This window comes from Canis aureus, chromosome 2, assembly GCF_053574225.1.
Source record: "Canis aureus isolate CA01 chromosome 2, VMU_Caureus_v.1.0, whole genome shotgun sequence".
NCBI classification, from domain to species: Eukaryota; Metazoa; Chordata; class Mammalia; order Carnivora; family Canidae; genus Canis; species Canis aureus.
This window is the reverse complement of record NC_135612.1, coordinates 19,671,046-19,685,965: the sequence shown is the minus strand read 5'-3', so window position 1 is coordinate 19,685,965 and position 14,920 is coordinate 19,671,046. Positions and strand designations below refer to the sequence as shown.

The 14,920-nt window shown below is 34.8% G+C and overlaps 1 protein-coding gene and 1 long non-coding RNA gene across 11 annotated transcripts in view; one reads left to right on the top strand and one right to left on the bottom strand.

The window, feature by feature from the left end:
- Positions 1–14,920, bottom strand: part of LOC144293967 (uncharacterized) — a 1,010,193-nt gene that overhangs the window by 251,426 nt on the left and 743,847 nt on the right. The window lies entirely within an intron of this gene.
- Positions 9,964–11,656, top strand: LOC144294061 (uncharacterized). The gene is made up of 2 exons (XR_013361457.1): positions 9,964–10,065; positions 11,319–11,656. It is a non-coding gene; the product is annotated as an uncharacterized LOC144294061 (long non-coding RNA).

Genomic DNA, 14,920 nt, shown 5'->3' with positions numbered 1-14,920 from the left:
GGGGCAAGGGAGAGTCAGGAGTCAAGGTGACACCCAAATTTCTGAGTCACCCTTTCACCTTCATCATTTTCATTTTAGAGGTAAGTGGATATACTTCTCCAACTCCCTGGGGCAAAGTTACTTAGCAAGGGACAAAATGGAGCCCACCTGGTCCAATCTGCATTCTGTGGAAATTCTGAACAATGAACTGATTCAAAGGCAGCCGAAGTCTGCTAAATTCCCAAGTATCTGGTTTTGGCACTCAAGTCACCTTAATGTTCAATAAATCAGTGCATGTTACATGTCTGGATATTTTACAGAGTTACCAGAGGGCTTCAAAGATAAAAAAGATAAGAATAATTTTAAAGTATAATAACATAAATCCAGGAAAAAAAGCTGATTTTGTGATAGAATATTGAGAGGATTTGAGATTATATATGTGTATGTATTTACATATATCAATATGTATAATAAACATGTATTATAAAGATATATTTGAAATCTGTTCCTAATTGGTTTTGTGTTCTATATTTGGTATGTACTATGATGTTTCAGAGTTTAGAAAGAATAAGATCCATTGTGAAATACTTTGGAGTAGGAGTATCGATAGTTGAAATTCAGATTTTCATCAAACGGAGCTATCAATTATACATGTAATATGACACATGCCATAATCCTAAATCTATGCAATGGCAATCTATAAAACGTGTCATACAGCATTTGGTTTTGCACCTAGACCATCTTTTTGAGTAAAGTAGAACCGTCGGGCTGAATATACTTCATTTTGACTTGTATTTTCTAATGCTTCATGTACTGTGGGTATAAATGGACCTCAGCGACAATAATATAGAAAGCTTTACTCTTTCTTGTCTCCATTTCAATCTGTTAAACACAGGACCCAATCCCCTGAAATATTTCCTCAATTACATCTTAAAGTTACCAAAGGCTGTTTCTTGAATTCCAAAATAAACCCATGCACTCTAATAAATGCTTTGTATGATATAAAATTAAAACCCTATTTTTAATTTTAGTTCAGTTTTAGTTTAATTTTAGTTTAGTTTAATTTTAGTTTATCACATATGTTCAAATATCTTCGAATCCGTACCTAGAATAAAACTTGGTACCCCGCGAATAAAAGAAAAAGGCACAGACCATAAAAGGGAGATAGATCTACGTTGTCTCAAGTGTTAAAGGATCCTTAGAAGTATATTGAGATTCCTAGCATTCTAAAAGGCAGAAAATAAGCATTTGTACGTAGGTATCCCAACAATTACTTTATAAAATCTGAAAGCACAGTTAATTTCAGTTTCAAGAAAGTAGTGACATTTTAATTTCCCTAAATATTGAACTTCATTTCTACAATAAATTAGTTCTAATAAAGAGGAAGAGAAAATATTTTAAGGTAGCATTTTGTTCTCTCTTATAGTATTTAATTAAAATAGATTAACTTTGCATAATGCACTTAACTTTATCTAAGCATGATTGTATCTAATAGTTTATTGGGTCTCCACCATCTTTTGAGGCACAGCTAGAACCACAACTTCATTTGATTCATCAGAGAACTGAGACCCAAAGAGATGAAGTGATTTTCCTAAGAACACAGAATTAGTCATTTCTAGGACCATGGCTGGAAAGCCGGGTTCATGATTTATAAACTAGTATTTCACTTAGAAATTTGCAAAAATGAATACTGAGTTACAAATAATAAAAATGAAAGGTCACACAAATGGTGTGATTTGAGAAACTTAATTATTTTTTCAACTGCCTTCCACAGAGTCTGAACACCTCACAGTTCCAGTTAAGTCACTATCCCCAGAAAGTCCCTAGTTGAATGCAAATACCCAGGGTTTCTGATTTACCTCAAATCAATGTACACAATACCTTCTTTCCTGCCACACTTTTCCCACACACTAGTCCCTTGCAGCTGCTGAAATGGGAACCACAATGTAGACCAACGGGACTTTTTACAGATTCTATGGTGCACGAAGTTGAAAATGAAAACGGTCCCTAAATCATATAGACAAAAAGATCCAGAGGCAAAAGTCTAGACTGGTATGATATGCCCATGTGTTGGCTGCAAAATAAATCCTTACATATAATCTGAACATTTTTCACTGTAGTTTTTCTGTTGTATTATGATGATTCTATGAAGACATGATTTATTTCAGTAACAACTATTCTAACCACTTGACCTTTGGGAGTTTATGGGATTAAAAGTCATTTGCACTTTCATGAAAGAGTGGGAATTAGTAATCTCAGATAGTTTTCTACCAACACAGCTGAAATCACCTATTCTAGGACACTGACATTTCAGATCAGGAGAAGGAGCAGCCAGGAGGGGAGCAGGGGTACTCAATGTTAAATATAAGCTCAAGATTTTGTTTTCTATGAATTTAGAAATACAGCAACCATTTGCAACATTATTTCTATACATAATTCTCTGAACAAAATCCCTTGATAGAACAGAACAGATGTTTGCTTGCTTGTTATATAGGATGTGTAATATATTGGTATCATTACATTATAGTCCACGGCACTCAGAACTCTACTTCAGAATACTGTTAACAATCGATGGGTGAGAATAAAGAAAACATACAGATAGGGCACTTCCTAAAAACCCTACATTCCTAAGGGGTACTAAACGGTGGGCTCCTCGGGGCTTTGGAGTGGAAATACAATCTAGAAAAATGTACTAGAATATACACTAAAATAATAAAAAGAGATCCAGAAGGCAATAGAACAAAAATTTACTCCTTCTCACCACTTATATAGGGCCAGCTTTGACAAAGAATAATTTTCATGACAAAACAGATGTAAGAGATTTCAGTCACTATTCCTAGCCTCCATTTTCAATTTTAATTTTATAAAGAAATTCAGGACACATGCTCAAATGAAAGTGCCTTCTTTATTTCAAGGCAACATGTGAACAAAGTGAGAAACTTCACAAACATCATCACCCTATAAAAGAGCAGAACACAACTTTGCCTGTTTCATTTTGAGATTCTGTGTGTATGTTGAGACTAGAACAAACCTCAATTTGTTCGACCATCACATGAAAAGAAAACATTAAAAGGACTCCCTTGCATTTTTAAATGAAATCTTATGTCCCACATTTAGCCAATTCTTGATTATCTGTAGCGAATTTAAACTGACTGCGTCCTGTCACCCCATCACATTTTTACTAAGTGATGCATTTAATTCTAACCTATGACCCAAACACTTTTAAGATTTTCTTTGAGAAACTTATTTTAGAGATAACTACATGAATTATACCTCTGTTGTTATAGTCGTTTATGTATATATGCACACACACTTACAGTAGTTTACTGCATTTAAGCAAGCTCGGTGGAAAACATTTTTAACTTTTGAGGGTCATGGCTGCAATATATCTATCTGATTATCCTGTGAAAAGTAGACTCTTACTCTATTATTGTAAGAGTCTTATTTTTAATCCTAAGTAAAATTTCAACTGGATATATACCATTTGGCTACTTCCAAAGGTGACCATCTAATATACTTTGTTGGGAGATAAATAGTACGTATAAAATCTAGAAATCCTGAGGATGGTATTTCACATAATATTCAATGTGCCATAAGTGCATTTTCATACTAGAATTTCTTGTAGCCTCTCACCTGCTTGGGTTGAGGGCCTACGTGTCCAAAATTACAACTGACACTAGAAACACAATGTCAGAGATTCTCTTTCCACTCTGCGCTCCTGTTTTGCTTAAAAATCATTGTATTACATTTCTGCTAATAAAAGCCTTTCTAAGGATTCTGTATCACCCTTTTTGCAAGGCACATTCACATCCTTCAATGAAAGTTGCTATTATCAGAGCAATGTGCTCTTACTATTTATTTATTACAACAGCCCTCATGACTGCTTACCAGGCAAGCACTAGAAATATCTAACTCATTACCAGTACATAAAATAGCATGGGGTATTTACAGAATGAAAGAGATCAGAGCATGACAAATTCTAAAGTTGCTCGTGTCCCTGTTTCTAAAGAAAAGGAATGCTTTTTGACAAGCACTGGTAACTTCAACTATCGAAGATCATATATTAGACTTTTAGTGAAAGTACGACCTAGACAAAATCTTCGTGGAAATACCTACTTGCTATCCACCGCCCCCCCTTGTTTTTCAGTATGGACTGAATACCCATGGACGTTCTCAGTCCAGCCGATGAAAGAAAACTGACCCAGATGGAGGCCGAAACCGAAAATGCCTATTGACTTATTCAGCTGGAAGTTGATCCTGGTTGCTATTTAAATCTACTGCTTTAAGTGTCAGCAGACATGCTGCATTCCTTACAGTGGTTCAGAGGGCAGACATTTGGGTCAAAATATTCTTACCCATTCTGTACCTAATGTAGGCTTTACAATGTTTACAAACAGCTGTTACAATAACCCAAAGATCCAAAGAAAAATGTGACATATTCAAGGGTCTGACAGTTAAAACCAAGCATTTGTTCAGATAGCACCTTGTGGTTGGGAGCTAATAAGACCATGATGATAATGGTATTTGTCACATTCAGAGCAGCTGTATTCATGAAAGTGGAAGTGACTACCCTCAACACACCCAGCACCTACTCTGAACCCGGGTCTGTATTTTGGCTGCCTTGGCAACAGCACAGCAATAGCAACTGGAGCCATAGTGGCGATGTCAATCCAGAGGCATTTTTGGATAAAACAGGAGTTCTGACTTCCAATATAGAAAGATAGCATGTAAAACAAACTGAGAAGATGGTATCTATAGCACAGTTATGTAGAGGTTACTGAGACTTCATATAGTGAGACTTTAGAATTTTTATTGTAATAATTAAGTTTTTTAAAGTCCGACAATTTTCTACTGGCTGTCCTCCCGTGGAAAAACTTTGTAGGAAAAAGGATCTTGGCAAGTAGGGGACTATTTTTTTTTTTTTTTTTGTCTGAAACAAAACTATAAAGGACAAGCTATTCATTAATTTTGACCGTGTTACTCAATGTGGGTTTCCACGTATTCGTTATGATGAGAATTATTATCAACCACAATGAAAATACGCAAAATTGACCACTCAGCCTTCCCACTGGTTAGTCTAACGGTGATTGGCCACTAGTAGCTCTTCTTTTGGTCATAAGGTAAAACGGCATTTCCCTGTCCTTGTGACATGAAACAAATTTATATCCTCACAAATTGCTTTGGTTAATGAAATGTGAGAAGAAGAGGTGACATGTGTCACCTCAAGATGGTATCTTTAAAAGAAAAGTTCAATTTGCTCCTCACTTCTACTACCAAGGCAACCAGTAACTTTCCAGATGATAGAAACATCATCTGCCTGAAGTGAGAAGTAGAAGAGTTCCCAGGTGTTCTGGAATGAGCAAGAAGCTCATGTATGTTGTGCTAATCTACTGCAGTTTTGGGGCTGCTATCTCAGGATAACCCTGCCTATCCTGATCATGCTCACAGCTCGACTTGCAGAAACTTAAAGAATACCATTCTTTGTTGAAATACATTGGACATACAGTACTGTGTACATTTGGGTTTCAATTATAAATAAATACACAAATACACATTTTAAAAAATTTAAAAAGAATGCCATTCTTTATCTTTTTACAAAATCAGAGGCTATAATGAAAATAATGCTTCAACTCTTTTCACTAGACTGTTTCTATTCTGGCTAGGGATAAAGCACAGGATTATAAATTTATAATCAAAGTATGCTCTTCAGACAGAAACTCAAATGCACACTAGGACCAATCCAGATGAATATTTTCACTGTCTGAACTAACCAGAAATAATTTAACTTGTTGTCTTGTAAATCTAACCAAAATTTTATGAAATAATACTAATTTTCAGCCAGAATCTATCATTTTCCTTTTTGTTAGCCTTTTCCTTTCATATACTTCACACTCTATATTTTTCCCCTATAGCCTCTTTCTCTCTCCTTTACTTCTGTGGTATTCTCCTCTCTGACAATAAGAGAAAGTGATTATTGCTAGTTTATATAACAGATTCTGGCAAAGTATTTGTGCTTCTGTTTTTACATTAATTTAAACTGTTTATGCTGTAGGTGGAAAGCAAAGTTAGATGTTGGCATTATGCTAGGTATTATCAGTTCCATTAGGTATTTCTAGACTCCAAAAAAAAATATTTAAGCCCTTTATAATATAGGTAAAATAAAACGCAAGTAACTCTTATGCAGTCCTACTGTATTTCTCTGTTTATTTGTGAGATTACTCCAGAACAACGCTTGAGTGGTATTTCTGTGAGCACAGTTAAATGCTTAAAATCAAGGAGCAGGTGTGTGAGTGTGTGTACATACATGCTCATATATTTAAATAAAAAACAATGTAATCAGTTAAAGATGGACATTTATAAATTTTTAAATTATGACAAGTGACACCATTATATTTGCTCATACTCTTTCTCCAGAATTACTATAATAAAACTCCACACTTATGGACTTTCTTGGCAGAAGGCCATGAGGACTTCCAAAAAAAATCTAAATAGTGACAAAATGTTTATTTATATTACTCATCAGAAGTAAATTCTTTTTCTTAGGCCATAGATATTTGTTTTAAGTTTTGAAGCATTAATTAATTAAAAGTTAATAAAGCATTATGGTATGGTATAATTTTTTAAAGGTTTTTTTTCTTTGAGGAATATTGATTTCTTTTCTGTAAAATTGTTGTTTTGCACAAGGTTTACTAGTTGTTAGTTCCATCTACAGTATATGTACCAAAAGGGGGTCTGTATGTTTATAAAATTTATTTGACACTAACACAACTCTAAGTATTTTTTGAATGGCTCATGTTCCATATTTGTATTCTCTGAAATGTGGATTGGGACTGTATATACATGAATTAAAGAAAATTTGTTAGGAAAGTAATAATTTTGATAACTTTTTAGTGTACTCATAACTCATGATAATTATGGCTCCCAATAAGGGGACTTTTTGAAAGAAAACTCCCCTACCAGAATCACCCACATACATCTTTTAAATATGAAAATCCACTTTGCATTGATCAGTCTTCATTACGAAGACTGTTGACTTCAATATGAAAAATATCCCAAAGAATATCTCATTGTTCCAGAAAATTTCTGAGCAATCACTTTTTGGTGATCAAGCTGATCATGTGCCATTAGACAGTACAAGATGAGGAAGGCAGGGGTGGGGGACTTTACATTTTCTAAGTACCCACTATGGGCCCAAACCTCTTTTGGGCACTTTACATATATTATCATGTTTAGTATTCATAATCAGTCCATGATGAAGCAATTATTATCTCCTGATTACAGAGGAGGAGGCTGAGGCTCAGGGAGGTATGTAATTTGACAGGGGCCACATACCTGGTAAGAAATGGAGTACGAATTTATAATTTAGGCCTTTTGATTTTAATGTCTGTATTATTCCATTATGTTACGTTGCTTCCCAGAGAGTGCAATTGCTGCTTCTGTAATTTAGGGCTTATTTTCAAATGCAGTGTCTATAAGTACTTGGCCTATTATTTTCCTATAAAATTAATTTAAAATATAAAGAAGATGTATGGGTTCAAGTTTTTTTATCATTGTTATTCATCAAGAATTCGACACAACCACCACAACAGCAGCAAAAGAATTTGACACAGCAAACTGGAAAAAATTACTCAAGAAAACTTATCATTAACAGGACCAAAAAGTTTTCAAGACATGTCTTACAGCTGTCACTTAAGTCATATTTAGGAAGGGTTGGACTGACCCTGTTTCTACTTCCTGGTCTCTCTTTCCAACCTCTTTTTTCCTTTTCCTTTTTTCTTTTTTTTCCCACCCCCTTTTTTTTTTGTGTGTGTGTGTGGGGGATGGTTTAGTGTATTAGAGATGAAGCAGTCCCATTTATCCTACATTTGGAAAACTCTGAGTTAGAACTGTAATATACTCTCACTGCCAGTTGAAATAAAAATGTAAATATACGGGCATTTTATCTGTTATCCATACAGAGTTCTGCTGCTTTGATCCTGCTGCCTTCCCAGATCAGATCCTGGACATATCTCTAATTCTAGTTTTATGTTATTCAGAGGGTGCTGTGCTTTTTATTTTCAAACATATAAAATCTTTTGGTATCTTTCCACTCATGTTTATAATTCCAACTTTGATTTTGGCATTCATGTTTTCTAAATTTTAAAATAAGACCTTTTTGCCATACTTTGTTCCTCATTAAGATTTGTGGCAAAATTCTAATTAACAGATTGAACAACAAAAGAACCCACTGAACATCCCCTAGATTTTTTTTTGAAGGGGGAAAACATTCTATAAAAAACCACTGACTGCTGTAAGACACACACTGATGAACACCTATAGTTCTTAATGAAATTCATCATCACCTAAATTCAGTTCCTTCTTGTCCCACTTCACTGCCTCTATCCGCTCCACACACAAACAAAAGTACTCATAAGAACAGTTTTAATAGCATATATGCCGTAATATATATTTTTCAAAGAGGGTTTGTAAAACTGGAAAACTTGGTTTGTGTTTCAAACAGATGAGATAATAGTTCTTCTGATGTCTGAGTTCCATTCTGTGGCATCAAACCAGATGACTCGCTCTGTTCCTGCCATCCTAATTTGAGGGCCATTTTAAAAATATTCCTTTCTTTCTTTCTAGTAATCATAAAAAAACAATTTGCTGAATTTTTTTATTGTAGGCTTTTAGAAGAAACATTTTTTTTTTTTTTGCAAATTAACTAGTAATAACTGAAATTAAGCCAGAAACACTCTAAGGGACGATTTATGATGGACTATAGATGACAGCAATGTTGAGCAAAGTTTTTTTCTTTTACTATAAAATATATGACAGGTAGCGTTCAGCCATTTTGTGATGTAAGTTCTAGAAGATATCACTTTGGGCTATATTTTGTATAGGTATAAGCATATATGTTATAGGTGTAAGAATGAAAAAAACACTTGCTTATACATTAATAAGTTTCAGGATGGGGGAAGAGCCTAACAATTTTTACATAAGCAATGTTTAGGCCATAGAGAAGATAGAAATATCTTATTTTCTATTCAGTTAACAGGTTTTAGCAGTTTTCTGAATACTTATGAGTAGCTCAGAAATTCATATAAGTTCATGTAATTCACACAGCATCTGTTGTGAAAAAATAAAGTGATAATTTACATCCAATTAAAATATTTTTCATTAGATAAAATGCTTTAATAAACTAACAAACATATAAGAAAATAGTATTCATTGGAAATAAAACAAGTTAATTTTCTATATAGTATGAAAAATATCCAAGACTGGTCAACTAAAAAAAAGAACTAAGAGTCCAAGTCTTTTATGTAAAAATTTAATCCACTGAATACTTTTTTAAAAACTGTGAGTCCTTAATGCCTTACACTTTATGTAAGTTATCTGAAAATGCTATCTGGGTGCATCCTTATTAAGCTACTAAAATATATATATCTACCAACCCTTTTGTATCTACTATAAAAGTGGAAATTTCAGGAGTGCTTCTTAAACATAATCACCTTTCTTCTTCTAAATGTTTGCCAATTATACTACCGGAGAATATATGCAGCCATGTCTTAAAAGGAAGTTAAAGGTAGTTTTTTTATTAATTTCTTTTTCCTGATATAAGGGTCCTTTACCTTTAAAAATAAGCTTATATCCAATTTGGCAGGCAATTATGCAAATGTATTCTGTTAGGGCAGATTCCAATGGTAAAACATAAAATAAACTTAAGAAAAATGGGGGAGTCAAGCAAAGAGAAAGTTGGTGGGTCTTGCTATTTTTTTTTTTTTTACTTTAAATATTTTTAGGCCTCTTTACCACTGCTGTTGGGTCATTTCTCTTAGCTATACTAAAGAGCCTTTGTCAGTCTGGAGGAGGCAGCCATGTGTCCATGAATGCTTATTTAGTACGCTGAGGACAGATGGCCTAGAATTGCTGAAGAAGACCTTAAGATATATTTAAAAGAGGAAAGGGAAAGAAACAATAAGGGAGGAAATAAATTAGAGAAGAGGCAAATGTGTAGCCAGGAAAAGTACCCGCGCGCGCGCACACACACACACACACACACACACAGGCACACGCACACGCACACAAATGAAGGCAAACTATAAAGTGGTAAGTAGGACCTGATTTTTTATAGATTTGCTTTTTCTGTAGAAACTTTCATTTTCATTATTGTTGATCTGTTGTCTTCTTAGGAGAAACCTGACAATCATAGTCACTGCTGGTTTGGGCTTAGCCTGTTTTAGTTGATATACACTGCACTTTTGCTTCTTATAGCATCCAAATTTGAAATATAAATTTTGATTCAGAAAAGCTCAAGGGATTTACTTAAATCAAACTGAATTAAATCGAAATCCCTGACACCCTAAGAGTCAATGCTTTAACGAAATTTGAGTCTACTGTAATTAATTTATCTTGCTTAGCATTTTATTTCATTTTTTTCTGTTAAGAAAACAGACACACTAGTGCCCAATTCAAACCTCATGTAGGGTTGTTTGAAGTGTACTGGGAGCGGGAAAGGAAGTGAGGATGGAGGATGGATAGGCATGGAGGCATCCGTGGATAACATTGTTGGGTTTTTTTTTCCTTCCCAAATAAATAGTGTGAGATGTAGTGAGATGATTAAAAACTGACATTAGTAGATTTTTACTATGTATTTTTTTCTTTCCAAGTTATCAAATTAACATTTTCCCATTTTCTTCAGATTTATTCTATTTCAACCATGCTCTGACTATGCCAGGTAACAGAGGGCTGTTGCTTCAATTGCCAGGTTTTCTAATGCTCATAAAACAAATATTAGATTCCAAATTTCTTATTGCCTTCTGAGTTGTCATGGTTATCAAATGACACCTTCTCTAAATTCTCTCTCATTTTAACTCTTTTTCATGCTTTGTATAAACAGGCTGCTTGAAAATCAAGAAAAAAAAAAAAAACATCGAGTTTGGGTGCTATAAGCAGCAAGAAACACAGAAGGAAAGAAATATTTTGTTAACCACAAATTGAAAGTGGAAAGATTTTATCCAGAAGCATTAAATGTCATTAAACATAAGAAGTCTAAAAAATACCTGCTTTATATAATGGTTCTCTGAACAAGCTCTTGGTAACTTGCAGCCTGCTAAGTGAGTGACTCTTGCATTGTGGTTAGAGCTTTTCTGCAACAACCTCCCCCACCCTACCTCCCCCACCCCACCCCCCAGACCCACACCCACCAACCACCACCACCAATGAAATGGGCAGCAAGGACGTTGGATCATTCTAAAGTAAATACAAGGGATATTTTTTGGATACAAGCACCTTTAAAAATAGAAAGGCAAGAAGATTCATAAACAGAGCCTTTGAAAATGTACAATACTTTTGTCTTACAGAAACATCTGTTGCTCAGATGAGTATTTGGAACACTGAGTGCTTCGGATTATCCTCAGAAGGTGTGTTAGGAGGTGGCTCTCTGTGGACTTGGCCCCAGGGGAGGTCAACCCGACTCTCTCGGCCTGTTGGCTCAGCAATTTCCCAGTGGTCAGCCCGTCTTGCCATAATCATATGCTGGCGCCCCAAGCCTGTTTCTTAACTGTACTCTGTACCTTCTAATGAAAGCATCCCAAAATATCTCCAACCGCCCAAACTCTGGGGCAGCCATGACCTCAGACTGGACGGCTGGACACACTGCATTTGCTCAGACAGAATGATAAAAATCTCCCCGCCCTGATGACTGAAATCCTCACTTTCTCTGCTAGTTCTTGTCACTTCATAAGTTAAGATTACTTGCATGAATTCCAGTATCTGTGACATGTAGCTGATTAGGAAGCTCTAACCCAAGGCATAACACCACACAATCTGATGTAACTTGGAACTTTTACATAAAGAAAAGAAAAGATGGGGGGGAAAGTAATTATAAAATAACTTTTTGTGCTTAAAGTAATAAACACAACAGCAACAAAAAATAAAATGTGCAAGTCAAAAGAGATAATTCATTTGCAAGTTATTTGAAAACTGTAGTATATCTCCTACACAAATGGGAAATGATTTCCTGGTGGAGCTACACTATCGTGGCTGTGGATGAACATGTACTATCTTGGACTTTACTACAATCCTTTGGGTAAGTTTTCATCTCTGAGGATAATAAAACAAAATAAGGAGATGCCAGTTTTCATGAAAAGTTCAAATGGAAGAGCAAGCAAATAAACAAAAAGGTCTATTTAAATTCAACAGGTATCCTTTGGGCACCTTCATCTTGTCAAGCCTTTGTGCTATCAAGTAAGCTAACTCCATGTCTTTTTCAATGTGGCTTGAACAGGGGAAAAAAAATTTAACAACCTGTTAAAGAAATAAGCAAAAGATAAAGCGTAGATTTAAAAAACCCAGAGAGATCTCTATTGTTATTTTGCCATGTTTTATATGCATTTTGAAAGCTTTGAAGCCTCTTCAAAATTATGCTCATAGATATCCAGCACAATTCACACAACTTGATTCTTAAAAGTGCCTTTTGTACTTTGATAATATCAGTTAGAGCATATGTTTGAACTAGCCTCCAAGTATTAATGCTTTTATTTTCTTATTTCAGGGAAAAAATTTACTTGTAAAAAATGAGTAATACAAAACATACCGACATGGTTTTGTTAAAAATACAAAGCATTATCATTTATATGATAGTGACTTTCTCCCACAAGTATGCTTTGTAAACGTGATTGAATGAAAAGAAAAAAAAATCTTTTATTATCTCAGCTCTCAAAAGCTTTACTGTTTAAGCTACACTTGCTCCTAAGTATAGCAGAATTAAAATACGTCAGGATGTTGTAGAGCAAGCAACTAACAAGGCACTAATAAGGATCCTTGCATGCATTTAAGTACAGGTTGGCAAAAATAATTCCTCTATTATTTATTTAAAAATATAATGCTGAAGACCCAAATTCTGATGTAGTGTTTCTATTACTAGCCCATTTCCTTGTAAGAGTCACATATTTCAAATCTATGTACTTCACTTTGCTGTGAGTCAATAGTGTTTTCTAAATGTATGCAAACATATTTATATATAGTATTCAAATATACATGTATAAATGCAGATTATATATATTTATCATTGTATATGTCTTTATATATATGATAATAATTATAGTGTACTTGTTACAACTAGGGGGGGAAAAGCATAAATTCACTGTAACCTAGGAACTCTGTGGGTCTTTGGCTACTTTTATTTTTCTTTCCCCACTGGGGTGGGACAGATCTGCTGTAATCACAAGCAGTGTTGAAAACAAGTGAAAGTCAATTTTACCTTGCTAATTTTTCATACGCTTTTTTCTTTAAGTGCAGAGATTTCTTTTTTTCTCTTTTTCTTTTCAGAATCACTTAAATTTTTTTTTTGCAATCTATTTTTTCCCCTAGAAAGTAACCCCTTGTGTCCTACCTTAAGCTCCTCACTGAATGATCTCTTTTTCTTCTAATTATATTTCTTCACCTTGGGAGGGACTCACACTGCTTCAGGATAAGCAACCCAGAAGAGCCTAAGGTCAGGTGTGCCCTAGAATCTAACTCTAGAAATTACAATCACGGAATAAGAGCAAGAGAGGGAAAGAAGAAGCAGAATAGGGAATTTGTAATGATATTGAGGCTCATTCTGAGGAATAATTAACCGAACAGCATCCTATGTTACATCACTTGCCTGAAATCTCAGAGGACAGACTAAGGAATTTAGGAAGCTGATCTGAATCGGTTTCCTACAGCCATGAGGTTAACAAATTAGTTGCATCAACGATCAAGCCTCCAAGTTTTATTTCCCAAGTATTTACCGCTCCAGGGTCCAAAAATATAGAATTTTATGCACAAATCAGCAGAACACAAAGAGTAACCATGGCATCTTACACATGAAGGATACTTTAATTTAAAACATCTAAAGAAGAGGAAAGAGACTTAATTTGATAGGAGGCTCTCATTCCTCTGAAAAACGAGGTTCAATGAAGGAATTAATATAGGGGGGTCAGCAAGACAGATGATTTCTAAGATAATTCTTGAAGTAAAATGGAGAGGTGTGGGGCCATTTGTGAAATGCAGACTCTTCAGGTAGAGGAATTGTAGGTAGAAAAGGGAAGAACATTAGGAGAGCTTTTCAACCAGATTTTCAGCTGGGCTTTTGTTTAACACATATGCAAATGTGTGCACTGCTTCATTTGAATATTTATTTACTGCATTTGTGAAGGAAATTGGGGGATTATAGCCTCTTCCCAGCTGTGTTTTAGTTAATGACTGGTCAGCCTATTAGCCTGCTCCACTAAACGGATTCTCTGCACAAGCAACACCTTTTTTTACCCTGCCTAGAAATTCTTCACATAAACAACAGTGGAGAAAACAGCAAACCAAATCCAGGGAGCTTTCACCAAAAATGAAAATATTCCTTCAGAATTCATTAGAAATAAGAAAGTTATTTGACAATGGTGACTTTTGCATTTTTATAATAAACAAAGCAAACATTTGCTATCAAATGTCATAGGGGAAAGGGGAGTTAGCTAATCAGAATTTCTCTTTACTGAGAATGAATTCAGGTTACTGTTCTAAATAGTCTTTCTTTTCTTTCCCTGGTACTTGCTCACTTATTGCCCCCTATAAGCATAATCCCTCTCTCTCTCTCTCTCTCACACACACACACACACACACACAAACACATACACACCAGTGAAAATGTCATGAATTACTTGGACAATTATTAATATTTGACAAATTCATTGGAATGCAAATTTCACAATTTCTCCTTATCTCCTCACCGCCAAAAAAACACAGAAGGAGAAAGAGTAAATAACATTTCTTTAGCAACCAAACTCAGTGTACTGTCATTGCTCAGACCAACTTATTTAGAGGCATCACTACTGGTTAAGAGATTAAAGACATATCAAGACAAGTTCATTTCTGAGGATGAATGGTGAGCAAATCTTTAGGGCAAAAAGCTCTACTATAACATATGTAGCAGTCTATAATTTATTGA